This window comes from Pseudorasbora parva, chromosome 2 (assembly GCF_024679245.1).
Source record: "Pseudorasbora parva isolate DD20220531a chromosome 2, ASM2467924v1, whole genome shotgun sequence".
NCBI classification, from domain to species: domain Eukaryota; kingdom Metazoa; phylum Chordata; class Actinopteri; order Cypriniformes; family Gobionidae; genus Pseudorasbora; species Pseudorasbora parva.
The window spans coordinates 49,295,856-49,311,592 of record NC_090173.1 but is presented as its reverse complement, the minus strand read 5'-3'; the positions used below and the strand labels follow the sequence as shown (position 1 = coordinate 49,311,592).

Below are 15,737 nucleotides of genomic sequence, written 5' to 3'. Positions count from 1 at the left end.
GGCAGCGCCACCTTGTGGTCAAAAGTTGTAATAAAATGTACAAAAATGCTAATAACTTTTGATTAAATTAGCCTATTGTAATGAGACTGGTCATAATACATTCATTGGCTCATGCCGAGAAGATAGATACCAATTTTGCCATATTTTGCAAACATATCTGTGCTCCTTCTTGTTATTTGTTAAAAATCTACTTTTTCAAACTCATCCTAGACCGTTTGTCCGATTTTCACCAAAATTGATCCGTATCGTCTTCAGACCATGCTGACAAATACTTATGGATTTCGGATTGATAGACAAAACAGTTTTCATATACCACTGCAACAGAGTTGAGCCATGATGCAAAAATTACTCTTGAGGCTGTATCTCTGCAATGCTTTGACATATTGACACCAAACTTTGCATGTGTCATTGTCATCTCAATCTGACTAAACCACATCAGTTTCGTAACAGTGACACCTATTGGTCGAAAGTGATAAACCATTAAACCATTATTATTGACTGTATTTAAAATTTGACTGCTATTTTGCCTAAAATCAACTTAATAGGTCCTTAATGGCTCATTGTTGCAGTTGGCTTGAGACTTCCAGCCATGCTGGCATGTCTTGTCTTCTTCTTTGCGCTTGGCCCCGATAATGGCTGCTTGTTATTATTCTGCTTCTTCCGCCATAGGAGTCTCTGGCAGCCCATAGAACCGTATGGTAAAAAGTTGTGAAATTTGGCACACTCATAGAGGCCAGTCTGAGCTGTCACTATAGCAAATTTGGTGCCTCTAACTCAATCCCTCTAGCGCCACCACCTGTCCAAAGTTTCACTCATATTTATGCTTATAACTTTTGACCCCTAAGGGCTAGAAACAAAATTCTTTTTTCATCGGATTCCTTGGCTCAAGCCGATTCGATTTCACCCTATGATGTCATTTTCCGGTATGCAAATTTTCCCGCCATTTTGAATTTTCTGAAAAACCTACTTTTTCGAACTCCTCCTAGGCCGTTGCTCCGATTTTCACGAAAATTGAAACAGATCATCTTCAGAGCATGTTGACAAAAAGTTATGGAATTCAAGTTGATTCGTCCAATCGTTTTCAATAAACGCACAAACAAATTTTACGTGGAGGTTGCAAAAACACACTAAAGGCTATATCTCCGCAACGCTTTATCGTATTCAAACCAACCTTGGTACATGTCATCACAAGCATGACTTGAAGCAACATGCAGCGTTTCGGCGCAGCGCCACCTACCTGTCCGGAGATACAAAAAATGCCTATTTATGCTTATAACTTCTGAACCGTTTATCCAAAAATCATAAAATTGGTCTCATTAGATTCAGGGCGTCATGCCGAGTCGACTGATATCCAATTTTACCATGTCGGCCATTTTGGATGTCGGCCATTTTGAATTATGTGCAAAAATGCTGTATTTTATGAACGCATGAACAGATTGTTATGAAACTTGGTATGGGTCATCACCACGATGCCCTGAAGTAGCCTGAGAAGTTTCGAAACAGCGCCACCTAGTGGAGAATTTTTTTTTTCAAACGCTTATAACTTTGGGTGTGGTTGACATATTTTGATGGGAGTGTGTTTTTTGGTCTCCTGAATCCTTGCCGACTCCAACGATACCAGACTTGCCAGGTTTCGGCATATGGTTTGCGCAGAGTTGTAATTTAGTGCTTAAAAAACATTTGCTGATATCTTCGAAACCGCTAGTCCGATCGAGACGAAACCAGCCTCAGAAGTTCGGAAACATAGGTCGATGGCTATACGCTAATGCCCAAATCTCAAAATATTGATAGTAAGGGGTAGTAAAATCCAATCAAAGTCAGGTGTCAGTCATTTTTTACGTGTTTTTTCATATAAATGTCTATAACTCCAAAACAAAATGAAATATTTTCACCAAACTTGACACACATATGTATGGGCTCACTACGAGGACACATAAAAAAATTGGTGGGATTGTGCCTCTTGGTGGCGCTATAATAAAACAAAACATGAAATTCCCATTGACTTCAATGCAGTATTACGGTTTAAAATGCTAATGCTATAATTTAAGAATGCACTAGTGTATCATTACAAAACTCGGTATGTGTCTTCCGCTCTATGTCCCGAAGATATTCAAAAAGTTTCGGGGCAGCGCCACCTTGTGGTCAAAAGTTGTAATAAAATGTACAAAAATGCTAATAACTTTTGATTAAATTAGCCTATTGTAATGAGACTGGTCATAATACATTCATTGGCTCATGCCGAGAAGATAGATACCAATTTTGCCATATTTTGCAAACATATCTGTGCTCCATCTTGTTATTTGTTAAAAATCTACTTTTTCAAACTCATCCTAGACCGTTTGTCCGATTTTCACCAAAATTGATCCGTATCGTCTTCAGACCATGCTGACAAATACTTATGGATTTCGGATTGATAGACAAAACAGTTTTCATATACCACTGCAACAGAGTTGAGCCATGATGCAAAAATTACTCTTGAGGCTGTATCTCTGCAATGCTTTGACATATTGACACCAAACTTTGCATGTGTCATTGTCATCTCAATCTGACTAAACCACATCAGTTTCGTAACAGTGACACCTATTGGTCGAAAGTGATAAACCATTAAACCATTATTATTGACTGTATTTAAAATTTGACTGCTATTTTGCCTAAAATCAACTTAATAGGTCCTTAATGGCTCATTGTTGCAGTTGGCTTGAGACTTCCAGCCATGCTGGCATGTCTTGTCTTCTTCTTTGCGCTTGGCCCCGATAATGGCTGCTTGTTCTGCTTCTTCTTCTTCTTCCGCCATAGGAGTCTCTGGCAGCCCATAGAACCGTATGGTAAAAAGTTGTGAAATTTGGCACACTCATAGAGGCCAGTCTGAGCTGTCACTATAGCAAATTTGGTGCCTCTAACTCAATCTCTCTAGCGCCACCACCTGTCCAAAGTTTCACTCATATTTATGCTTATAACTTTTGACCCCTAAGGGCTAGAAACAAAATTCTTTTTTCATCGGATTCCTTGGCTCAAGCCGATTCGATTTCACCCTATGATGTCATTTTCCGGTATGCAAATTTTCCCGCCATTTTGAATTTTCTGAAAAACCTACTTTTTCTAACTCCTCCTAGGCCGTTGCTCCGATTTTCACGAAAATTGAAACAGATCATCTTCATAGCATGCTGACAAAAAGTTATGGAATTTAAGTTGATTCGTCCAATCGTTTTCAATAAACGCACAAACAAATTTTACGTAGAGGTTGCAAAAACACACTAAAGGCTATATCTCCACAACGCTTTATCGTATTCAAACCAAACTTGGTACATGTCATCACAAGCATGACCTGAAGCAACATGCAGCGTTTCGGCGCAGCGCCACCTACTGGTCCGGAGATACGAAAAATGCATATTTTGGCTTATAACTTCTTAACCGTTTATCCAAAAATCATAAAATTGGTCTCATTAGATTCAGGGCGTCATGCCGAGTCGACTGATATCCAATTTTACCATGTCGGCCATTTTGGATGTCGGCCATTTTGAATTATGTGCAAAAATACTGTATTTTATGAACGCATGAACGGATTGTTACGAAACTTGGTATGGGTCATCACCACGATGCCCTGAAGTAGCCTGAGAAGTTTCGAAACAGCGCCACCTAGTGGATAATTCTTTTTTTTCAAACGCTTATAACTTTGGGTGTGAGTGAAAAATTTTGATGGGAGTAGCTTTTTTGGGCTCCTGAATCCTTGCCGAGTCCAACGATACAAGACATGCCCAGTTTCGGCATATGGTTTGCGCAGCGTTGTAATTTAGCGCTTAAAAAACATTTGCTGATATCTTCGAAACCGCTAGTCCGATCGAGACGAAACCAGCCTCAGAAGTTCGGAAACATAGGTCGATAGCTATACGCTAATGCCCAAATCTCAAAATATTGATAGTAAGGGGTAGTAAAATCCAATCAAAGTCAGGTGTCAGTCATTTTTTACGTGTTTTTTCATATAAATGTCTATAACTCCAAAACAAAATGAAATATTTTCACCAAACTTGACACACATATGTATGGGCTCACTACGAGGACACATAAAAAAATTGGTGGGATTGTGCCTCTTGGTGGCGCTATAATAAAACAAAACATGAAATTCCCATTGACTTCAATGCAGTATTACGGTTTAAAATGCTAATGCTATAATTTAAGAATGCACTAGTGTATCGTTACAAAACTCGGTATGTGTCTTCCGCTCTATGTCCCGAAGATATTCAAAAAGTTTCGGGGCAGCGCCACCTTGTGGTCAAAAGTTGTAATAAAATGTACAAAAATGCTAATAACTTTTGATTAAATTAGCCTATTGTAATGAGACTGGTCATAATACATTCATTGGCTCATGCCGAGAAGATAGATACCAATTTTGCCATATTTTGCAAACATATCTGTGCTCCATCTTGTTATTTGTTAAAAATCTACTTTTTCAAACTCATCCTAGACCGTTTGTCCGATTTTCACCAAAATTGATCCGTATCGTCTTCAGACCATGCTGACAAATAGTTATGGATTTCGGATTGATAGACAAAACAGTTTTCATATACCACTGCAACAGAGTTGAGCCATGATGCAAAAATTACTCTTGAGGCTGTATCTCTGCAATGCTTTGACATATTGACACCAAACTTTGCATGTGTCATTGTCATCTCAATCTGACTAAACCACATCAGTTTCGTAACAGTGACACCTATTGGTCGAAAGTGATAAACCATTAAACCATTATTATTGACTGTATTTAAAATTTGACTGCTATTTTGCCTAAAATCAACTTAATAGGTCCTTAATGGCTCATTGTTGCAGTTGGCTTGAGACTTCCAGCCATGCTGGCATGTCTTGTCTTCTTCTTTGCGCTTGGCCCCGATAATGGCTGCTTGCAGCTATATTTCTGCTTCTTCTTCTTCTTCTTCCGCCATAGGAGTCTCTGGCAGCCCATAGAACCGTATGGTAAAAAGTTGTGAAATTTGGCACACTCATAGAGGCCAGTCTGAGCTGTCACTATAGCAAATTTGGTGCCTCTAACTCAATCCCTCTAGCGCCACCACCTGTCCAAAGTTTCACTCATATTTATGCTTATAACTTTTGACCCCTAAGGGCTAGAAACAAAATTCTTTTTTCATCGGATTCCTTGGCTCAAGCCGATTCGATTTCACCCTATGATGTCATTTTCCGGTATGCAAATTTTCCCGCCATTTTGAATTTTCTGAAAAACCTACTTTTTCGAACTCCTCCTAGGCCGTTGCTCCGATTTTCACGAAAATTGAAACAGATCATCTTCAGAGCATGTTGACAAAAAGTTATGGAATTCAAGTTGATTCGTCCAATCGTTTTCAATAAACGCACAAACAAATTTTACGTGGAGGTTGCAAAAACACACTAAAGGCTATATCTCCGCAACGCTTTATCGTATTCAAACCAACCTTGGTACATGTCATCACAAGCATGACTTGAAGCAACATGCAGCGTTTCGGCGCAGCGCCACCTACCTGTCCGGAGATACGAAAAATGCCTATTTTGGCTTATAACTTCTGAACCGTTTATCCAAAAATCATAAAATTGGTCTCATTAGATTCAGGGCGTCATGCCGAGTCGACTGATATCCAATTTTACCATGTCGGCCATTTTGGATGTCGGCCATTTTGAATTATGTGCAAAAATGCTGTATTTTATGAACGCATGAACAGATTGTTATGAAACTTGGTATGGGTCATCACCACGATGCCCTGAAGTAGCCTGAGAAGTTTCGAAACAGCGCCACCTAGTGGAGAATTTTTTTTTTCAAACGCTTATAACTTTGGGTGTGGTTGACATATTTTGATGGGAGTGTGTTTTTTGGTCTCCTGAATCCTTGCCGACTCCAACGATACCAGACTTGCCAGGTTTCGGCATATGGTTTGCGCAGAGTTGTAATTTAGTGCTTAAAAAACATTTGCTGATATCTTCGAAACCGCTAGTCCGATCGAGACGAAACCAGCCTCAGAAGTTCGGAAACATAGGTCGATAGCTATACGCTAATGCCCAAATCTCAAAATGTTGATAGTAAGGGGTAGTAAAATCCAATCAAAGTCAGGTGTCAGTCATTTTTTACGTGTTTTTTCATATAAATGTCTATAACTCCAAAACAAAATGAAATATTTTCACCAAACTTGACACACATATGTATGGGCTCACTACGAGGACACATAAAAAAATTGGTGGGATTGTGCCTCTTGGTGGCGCTATAATAAAACAAAACATGAAATTCCCATTGACTTCAATGCAGTATTACGGTTTAAAATGCTAATGCTATAATTTAAGAATGCACTAGTGTATCGTTACAAAACTCGGTATGTGTCTTCCGCTCTATGTCCCGAAGATATTCAAAAAGTTTCGGGGCAGCGCCACCTTGTGGTCAAAAGTTGTAATAAAATGTACAAAAATGCTAATAACTTTTGATTAAATTAGCCTATTGTAATGAGACTGGTCATAATACATTCATTGGCTCATGCCGAGAAGATAGATACCAATTTTGCCATATTTTGCAAACATATCTGTGCTCCATCTTGTTATTTGTTAAAAATCTACTTTTTCAAACTCATCCTAGACCGTTTGTCCGATTTTCACCAAAATTGATCCGTATCGTCTTCAGACCATGCTGACAAATACTTATGGATTTCGGATTGATAGACAAAACAGTTGTCATATACCACTGCAACAGAGTTGAGCCATGATGCAAAAATTACTCTTGAGGCTGTATCTCTGCAATGCTTTGACATATTGACACCAAACTTTGCATGTGTCATTGTCATCTCAATCTGACTAAACCACATCAGTTTCGTAACAGTGACACCTATTGGTCGAAAGTGATAAACCATTAAACCATTATTATTGACTGTATTTAAAATTTGACTGCTATTTTGCCTAAAATCAACTTAATAGGTCCTTAATGGCTCATTGTTGCAGTTGGCTTGAGACTTCCAGCCATGCTGGCATGTCTTGTCTTCTTCTTTGCGCTTGGCCCCGATAATGGCTGCTTGCAGCTATATTTTTTTAATTTATCGTTTATCAGTTGGGAAAAAAATGTTCTTCTGAAAGTGAGTTCACCAGTTGAGAAAGGAACATTTACACTTTGATTACACAACATGACTTCGCATAAATTGTACGCATGTTATCTGTACGCATTTTGAGCTATCCGTGTGTATGTCTACGCCGTGTGATTCAGCGTGAATGTCTACGCCGAAACAAACCATCATCTCAGTGTGTATGTCTACGCCGTGTGATTCCGCGTGAATGTCTACGCCGAAACAAACCATCATCTCAGTGTGTATGTCTACGCCGTGTGATTCCGCGTGAATGTCTACGCCGAAACAAACCATTGTATGTGTGTGTGTCCACAATGTAAATGGATTTATAAACGCACTAAATTATGTTTTTTTGAAAATGTAAGAAATGCAGAATGTTTCTTGTGATGGGGAGGTTTAGGGGCTCTCTTTCTCTCTCTCTCTGTGTCTGTGTGTGTGTGTGTGTGTGTGTGTGTGTGCGTGTGTGTGTGTGTGTTTGTGCGTGTGTGTGTGTGTGTGTGTGTGATGGGTAGGTTTAGGGGGTAGGGGCAGTGTAAGGGGATAGAATGTACACTTTGTACAGTGTAAAATCCATTACGTCCAAGGAGGCCAAACGGCTTTGATCAACACGCTAAAAAGCGATTATGCATCCTGATAGCACGCCAAAATTGCACATGAATTGGTGTATCATACATACACCATTTCATGAGATCAGTCTGGATTACCAGGGCTTGATTTATTTATTTATTTATTTATTGTTCAGCCATTGTGGCTAGTCGTTTTCCAAAGTTACTAGCCACTCAGGATTATCACTGGTCACAATTTTGACATCGATACCATGGGGAAAAAACTACCATATAGATATTTTAATATTACCTTATAATTTGGCAGCAGGTATATTAAGCTGCTGTCACTTTAAGACCAGACGCACAGCTCCATTATACTGTTACACATGCGTTTTCTTTCTCAACTGTGTTCACGTGAACACTCGCCAAGACCAGCATTTGTGTGTGTGTGTGTGTGTGTGTGTGTGTATTTGACTGTTTAGGCTGTTGAGAGGCGGCTTCATGTGCGCACACTTTGGGAATAGCATCAATATTCATCTGGAGAAAATGAAAGGTGTGAATGAGGGGAGCCGGGTTTGTGTGTAACTTGCTGTCGGAGAGATGAGAGAGCGAGAAAGAGACGCTGGGATTGTGTCTATTCTGGGGCAAATGTATTGGAAGCGTTTCGGATATTTCAGTATAGATATGTATGGAAAATATTTTTGACAACACTACATTGCACTTAATTTATTGCTTCAGATGCCTTTTTAAAAGACTACAATTGAAAAAATGTATATACATTTCAACACACCAAAATGGCTAGTAGAAGTGACTGCGTTACCCACCGCTGCTGGAATACATCTGCATTTGGCGGGTGTTAAAGGGGAGCGTTTGGAGCGTTCTGCGCTCTCAGGTCGCCGAGAATTAAAGAATGCTGAACTTTGAGTAAAACGCAGCATTCATCACTATCGCTTTTCACCGAGCCGTCTAATCACAGGGGAGGAGGGGCGGGACAAATACAACACCGACCAACCGCCACATTCTGCTTGTACTGTACAACGTCAACAGATGAAAACAAGCTGCGTAATAACGGAACTAAATCATTTAAATCAAGAGCCAGAGCAAATACAGTGTATCAGCATTTTTATATAGAATCAATACAGAAACAAACTACCTGTGAAATTAGATACTAGTAACACTTCCGATGATATTTCGCTATAATAACAAGCATTTAGTCTCAACTGAAAAAAAAAAAAAAAAAAACACTGGCTAAAACACATAGGTGGAAATTGGGGCTAAACACATTGTTAAAACTGTTAAAAGCGACCGCAGTGCAGAGCTTCCTAGTTCTACGTCAGAACGCCGGCTCGCCGGCTCACCTGCTCACCATGCGTCGTGGTGCTCACATGACCAGCATCAGCCAATGGTAAGACGGCCTTCTGACATAAAACGAACATGCACTGCGGTAACAACGTAAACAGTGCCGGACTGGCACAGACGAGAAGAAACTGTTGATTAATGTCATTATTTTTTTCAGGTTTTTTTGCGCACAGAAAGTATTCTCGGCGCATCATAAAATTAAGCTTGAACCACTGGAGTCACACGGATGATTTCTTTCTGGATCCTGAAAGTGGAAATTAAATTGATGTCTTTGGGGTTTAGAAAGCTCTCAGATTTCATTAAGAAGATCTTGTTTGTGTTCTGAAGATGAGCGAAGGTCTCACGGGTTTGGAATGACATGAGGGTGAGTCATTAATGACAGAGTTTTCATTTTTGGGTGAACTAACCTTTTAATGCCATGCCCTGCTTACAAATCACGTCCTATAAAATCATGTAAGTGGTGCACATTGACCCAACTAATGCTTTAGGGCGAGACTGTGTTTGATTGGCCATGGCAAATGGGGGGAGTCAGGAAACCTGTTAGGAAACAATTACTGGAACAGAAATCGCACGCTTCAACTTCAAACAGATCACTATTTTCGTCTGTAAATATCTCGGTTTGTCTGCATCCGAAGCTGGTGCATTCCTGAAGCGTTTCTGTGGTGTCGATTCATTACGGCGTCACATATCTGACCCCCTGACCGTCGAGTTTGTTGTTTATTTCTTCTCTCCATCCATTCATTTCCTGTTCTCCGTTCTTTCGGAGCAAGACTGCTGAGTTTAGTGCTGCAGAGACAGCAGCATCTGGAGATAAATAATTCCTCCATCGCTCCTCTACTCTCTTCCTCCCTCGCGCGCTCTGCCCCGTCCTGACCTTATGGATCTGTTTTGAGCCGTGCCAGATTGTTGCTCAGGACTCTCGCACCTAGAAAACAGCGGAAGGGGGAGGGGTGCTGTCTTTCCTCTCTTTACCTCATATCTGTCTGTCTCTCTCTCTCTGTCTATTCCTTCCCTCTGCCTCTATCTAATTTCTTTTCTATCACCTTCTATTCTTGAAAGAGCCGACGGTTTCCGCTCTCTCTCTCTCTCTCTCTCTCTCTCTCTCTCTCTCTCTCTCTCTCTCTCTCTCTCTCTCTCTCTCTCTCTCTCTCTCTCTCTCTCTCTCTCTCTCTCTCTCTCTCTCTCTCTCTCTCTTCCTCTCTCGTCCTGTTTTTCATGGTTGTTCTCTGACTGACCCTCAGGTGTGTGACAGTTTCAGAGGATTGCATCAGCCTCAACGCTATAGTCACTGACAAAATACAATATAGCACCATGTAGGGCTGGGCGGTGTGATGGTATATACCGTGTATCAGCTTCTACAGATTTTTGCAGAAACGGGGTAGCTGTGTTTGCGTGGGCAGGGCTGCGTTACGTTATTTACACATGAGTGCAATGTGAAAATATGGAATATTGCACAAATACAGACTGTGACGTGTCCAAGTCAAGATGGCCGAGAACTTGTTTTTGAGGGCAGCAGCAACGTGAAGCAGAGTTTATCTGTTTATGGTTGCAGGGTAACATCCCATCTTGCCGCATTAATATAGAATTCACTGGAAGTGTTTATATCAGCTATTTTAAACCAGCTTTGATGTGGCTCATCCAATCAGAAATCAGAGTCATATTTGTGAAGCTGGTTATGCTCTTTAACCAGACGTATTATTCATTTATGATAATCTGATCTTTTGATTTGCATCCAGTTTTTATTTGCTGGATTTTATTCAGTTGATTACTTAAAAATAGGCATTGCAATGCAAAATCAAGTATTTATATCATATTTATTTATTTATTTATTCATTCAGTTTTAAAGCATGTTAGAGGTAAAAAATAGAGTATTGTTTATGTTTAAAATATCATCTCACCAGAATCTCATTGGAGTAAGAAAAAATTAGCAAAGCTTTAATCCATAAAAATAGTAAGGTTTAGTAAAATAGATATTCTCTTCCCATTTCAATATATATATTTTTGTAGATATTAAACATATGATTTTTAAATATTTTATAATATTGTTGTGCTTTTAAACCAGCCACATTATTCATTTATAATCTTTTAATTTGCATCACGTTTTTATTTGCTGGATTTTATTCATTTGATCAAAAAATAGGCAAAATCATTTTGTTAATCGTTATTTTTTTCCCTGTTTTCCCAGTAAAATACTTTATTTATTTTTAAAGCATTTCCAAGGTAAGAAATATATTAATTTTTAAAATAACAATCTCATTGTGGAGTAAGAAAAATGTTGAATCCTTAAAAAAATTAATTTATTTATTTACATTTTTATGTATTAGTTTATTTCAGCATAAATCTAACAAAAATAGTATGTATATAATGTATATAATATATAGTATAATATATATATATATATATATATATTTTTTTTTGATATAATATATTTTTTATATATATATATATATATATATATATATATATATATATATATATATATATATATATATATATATATATATATATATATTATATCAAAATATATTTTACTTTTACTGGCAGTTTACAGTTATTTTTTGTTTTTGCTTTGCATTCATAACATCCTAAATACAAAAATAAATTAATTACCTTTCAATTGTGAAATATTTAATTTACTGGATCATCCCAAAATAGTCAGTGATAAAGTAGTATATAATGATATTATGATATTAAATATTAATATAACATTCAATAAAATGTATTTCAGTGGAATAGGAAAGATATAAGATATATTCACTGAAATATCAGGATATTTTGCTTCTCAGTTAAATACATCTTTAACATATATTAAACATATATGATGCTGAAATATTTAATTGGCAAATATAGGTAAATACTGAAATATTTGATCAAATATTTTTTTCATATATTTTGGTTTGCATCCATCATGTTCTTATTACAAAAATAAAATAATCAGATACAATATTTGTGAAATATTTTTTTTAGCCTGCTGGATCATCCAAAAATAGTAATTGATGTAATAGCTATGATATAATGGTCTTATATTAATTATTTAATATAATAATATTAATATATTCATTAATAATATTAAATGTTACGTATATATAAATAAATAAAATGACTCATACTGTGATAGAAGAGTGTGATCATACCGCCCCGCCCCCAAGTGTGTGTATGGCACATGATCAAGTCTGCTGATGTCTTGGGTTATTTTACATGCAGAGTGACGCTCTTAACCTTGGGAATACAGTTACGACCCCCCCCCCCCCCCCCCCTCTCTCGGTAGAAGCGTCTATGTTATTGCAGATGTTGGTATCAATTTTTCCTCCTCTGTAATTCACTCACATATTCATGCCATCCCTCCATTTTTCTCCCCGCCTTCATATTCCTCTCACCTCTCTCTCCGCTCCGTATCTGTCCATCTCACACATACCAACACACACACACACAGCGCTCTCCGCCTGTCAGTCACACTCCCTCTGCGCGCGCGCACACACACACACACACGCACGCGCGCGCGTCTCTAAATGGATTCTTGCAGAGAGGGGCCGTCCAGAGCATCAATATCAGTCAGCTGTGACACTGCAGTCTCGGTGCAGCGTTTAATAGGTTAGAGCTGTCTTACCCCTGAGTTTCCCTGATCAAGGGCATGGTGCATGCAAAATAACACACAGAAAACACGACGAATTCCCTCCAAACAGCCCAATGCGATTGATACAATGATTTCCGGAATATCTCAATCACAAAATCTTCACATAAACGCAGGTTTTCATATCAAACGGAACACACACACTGCCTATGCACAATGCGTCGCTTTAAAATAAACGCATGTCGAGTCTGATATAAACGCAGACGTTGTGTGTTGTTATTTCGCCTCCAAATATAACGCTCATTTCATATGAGTGAGAGCCTACGACGCTTTGCCGGAATGTCTCAATCACTCAATACTCCTCACAGCATCACACAAACACAGCGCAACACACACTTCATTTGCATAATGCGTCTTCAGTATAAACACAAGAGCTTGTCATAGTTTTGTGTTGTTTTAATTTGGGCACCACATGTAGTTCACTTTTAGCGCGTGTTTCACGTTTAGATGTAATATTACAAATGTGTTTCTTATGCAATACTCACGTACACTCTTAAAAAAAGGATGTTTATTGGCACCTTTAACATCCATGGAATCGTTCCATTGCACAAACGGTTCTTTAGAACGGAAAAACGTTCTTTAGAAACTAAGAACGAAAGCTTCTTTTGGAGCTTGTTTGGAGTTTTGACGCGAGACAAACACAGCCATCGCGTACAGCATCTGTTGCTGGTAAAAGTTGCCAGATTTGAGATCAGCGCTGTTTATCTTGCAATAATTCGTGCAGGAAACTGAACTCAGATCAGACTCTGAGCGCAACGGCAAACACATGTGCAGCCTGTTATCCAACACGCCCCCCTGTCCCCATGCATGCGGCTCTGGAGACGCACAGCAGCGCTCTGTCCCCGCATTCCCCGGCACTCATCCGTCCATCCGCTCGCACTGACATTAAGCCCCTTAAATGCAGAGAAACATGCGGATCTACCTGCGGCGGTGCCTGTGCCTGGATCCTGGTCCTCTGGATCAGGGCTGCAGCCTCCTGCAACGCGGAAAATGGCAGATATTCCCTGTCAGTGGCAGACTCGTCTCTCTCTCTCTCTCTCTCTCGCTCGCTCTCTCTCTCTCTCTCGCTCTATTTCACTTTCCTCCTTCCCTTTGCTGCCATGTTCGGAGCAGAGCGGAGCGGGGCGGGGGCTGGGGGTGGGCCGAACGGGGTTGGGGGTGCTGTTTGGAGGAGAGGAGACGAGCGTAGAGGAGAGAAACGGGGCTCAGGGGGATAAGAAAGCAATTAGAGGGCAGTCCTCTCTTACTTCCAGACGGAATGTATAATGGAATTAGCTCAGGGGGGCTCGCAGCCCGTCCGCAAGCCAGCGAATATGTGTGTGAATGCTGATTTGTGAAGGGGGGACACCACCTGCTCTAGCTGGGGGAGAGAGGACAGAGATGGAAGGGAAAGATATCAGCGTCTATAGAGGCAGACTCGCAGGTTAGCCATCTCTCATCAGAGCGTGTGCGCGCGTCAGGAGAAAGAGTGTGTGGTGTGGGGTGCGCCAGGAGTTGAAAGAGTTCACTTAAATGAGGAGAGAGACCCAAAGGAAAGAAAAATCACAAATGAGTGAATCTCTTGAATATTTCAATTATTTCTTCCTAGACAGCCCGAAGAATTGGGCAGAGGATAAATGGAGCCCCTGTGAAGTCTTGCGGTCATTTTTATGCTGGTGTGCTCGGCGATGACTCATCCTGCACTCACAGGCGTATGCAAATTTTTGTCCAATCAGATGATCTCCTACAACCGATTAGCAAAAGCGAGTAGCAAAACATGGTGTAAGTCGAACAAAAAGACTGTTGGACGTTTAAAAAAAAGGGATGACCTCTTTATAATCTCTGCCCCAACTTCCTGTTTCAAAAGGAAACAAAGCATGAAAGCTGCTCTTTTAAAGCCATTTATCTTTTTCTCACCCAGTAATCTCACCGTTTCTAAAAGAGAGTTTAATAAAACTTTCAAACTGTGCTCAGATTTTACATCCCTTGTGAAAATTTAATTGTACTGAATGTGTACTTCAAACCTTCAAAGTATATTTATAAAAAAAGGGATTTGCAGATAATATTGTTAATAAAATAAAACTTTCAAAAGTGCACTTTATAAAAATGGCAACATTTTACTTTAAAGTACATTTTAAGTCATTATGTTTTAATAATATTTGTCATGCACTAAATAACACACTATAATTGTAATACTATATTTAAAGTTAAAATATATTTTTTTAATGTGCTAAATTGTAACTTCACATTCTACATGTATTTACAAATACTTTATACATGGCATACAACTATAAAATAGCCCCACTATTATACATCTGAGATAAAGTAAATACTTAACATAGGCATAACTGAGATCTCCTGGGCTATTTTCCTCCGGGGAGAAACACTGAAGCTGTAGGGGGAGGCTGGAAAGATTTTTATGATGCAGAGTGCCAGTGACTATGACTATAAAAAGTGTGTGTGTGGGTGTGTGTGTGTTCATTGACAAGATAAGGAGTGTGTGTACGTGAGGGTCACAGATTGTGCCATGAATAAAAATAAGCTGAGCGTACTAACACCTTTCTGCCTTTAATTGCAAGTCCACTTCTTTATGCTCTCTCTACCAACCATCAAATGAGAATCCAGAATGCAGTCATCAGTATCACTGCGCAACAACCTTCATTTCTTATTCATCCCAGTCGGAAATATGACAATAACACTAAACAACCAGTCTATATTAAACCACTAGATTGCTGGATTTCTGATCGTGCTCTGACACTGCCTGACAGTATTTCTCTCTGGAAGTTTACCGTCAGTGCCCAGCAGAGTAACCGATTGATTTGGGATTTCATTTCTCTCCAGACATGCGCCACTGTGCGACCTTGACGACGCTAGACTAGACTGATATTTTACATGCGGATTTTCTGTCTAGAATAACAAGTCATAAAATACCATGGAATTAATCTACCCTTGTTTTACTTTAGAGTTTTGGTTGGCATCACACCAAAAGAATAAGTACAAAAATGAAATAGTAAAAATTCACAATAAACACAATATATTATAAATATCAGAAAGACAGACAGACAGACAGACAAATAGACAGGCAGACAGAGAGGCAATAGACTGACATACAGAGAGAAGATGATAGACAGACAGACAGACAGA

At 39.2% G+C, this 15,737-nt stretch overlaps 1 protein-coding gene across 1 annotated transcript in view; it reads right to left on the bottom strand.

Moving 5' to 3' along the window:
* The window catches only part of LOC137046040 (retinoic acid-induced protein 1), a 127,877-nt gene extending 114,192 nt beyond the window's left edge, over nt 1–13,685 (bottom strand). Inside the window, exon 1 of the mRNA XM_067423096.1 lies at nt 13,537–13,685. The gene's annotated coding sequence lies outside the window, so the exon portion shown is untranslated. The remainder of the gene's footprint in view (nt 1–13,536) is intronic.
* Between the last annotated feature and the right edge of the window lie 2,052 nt (nt 13,686–15,737).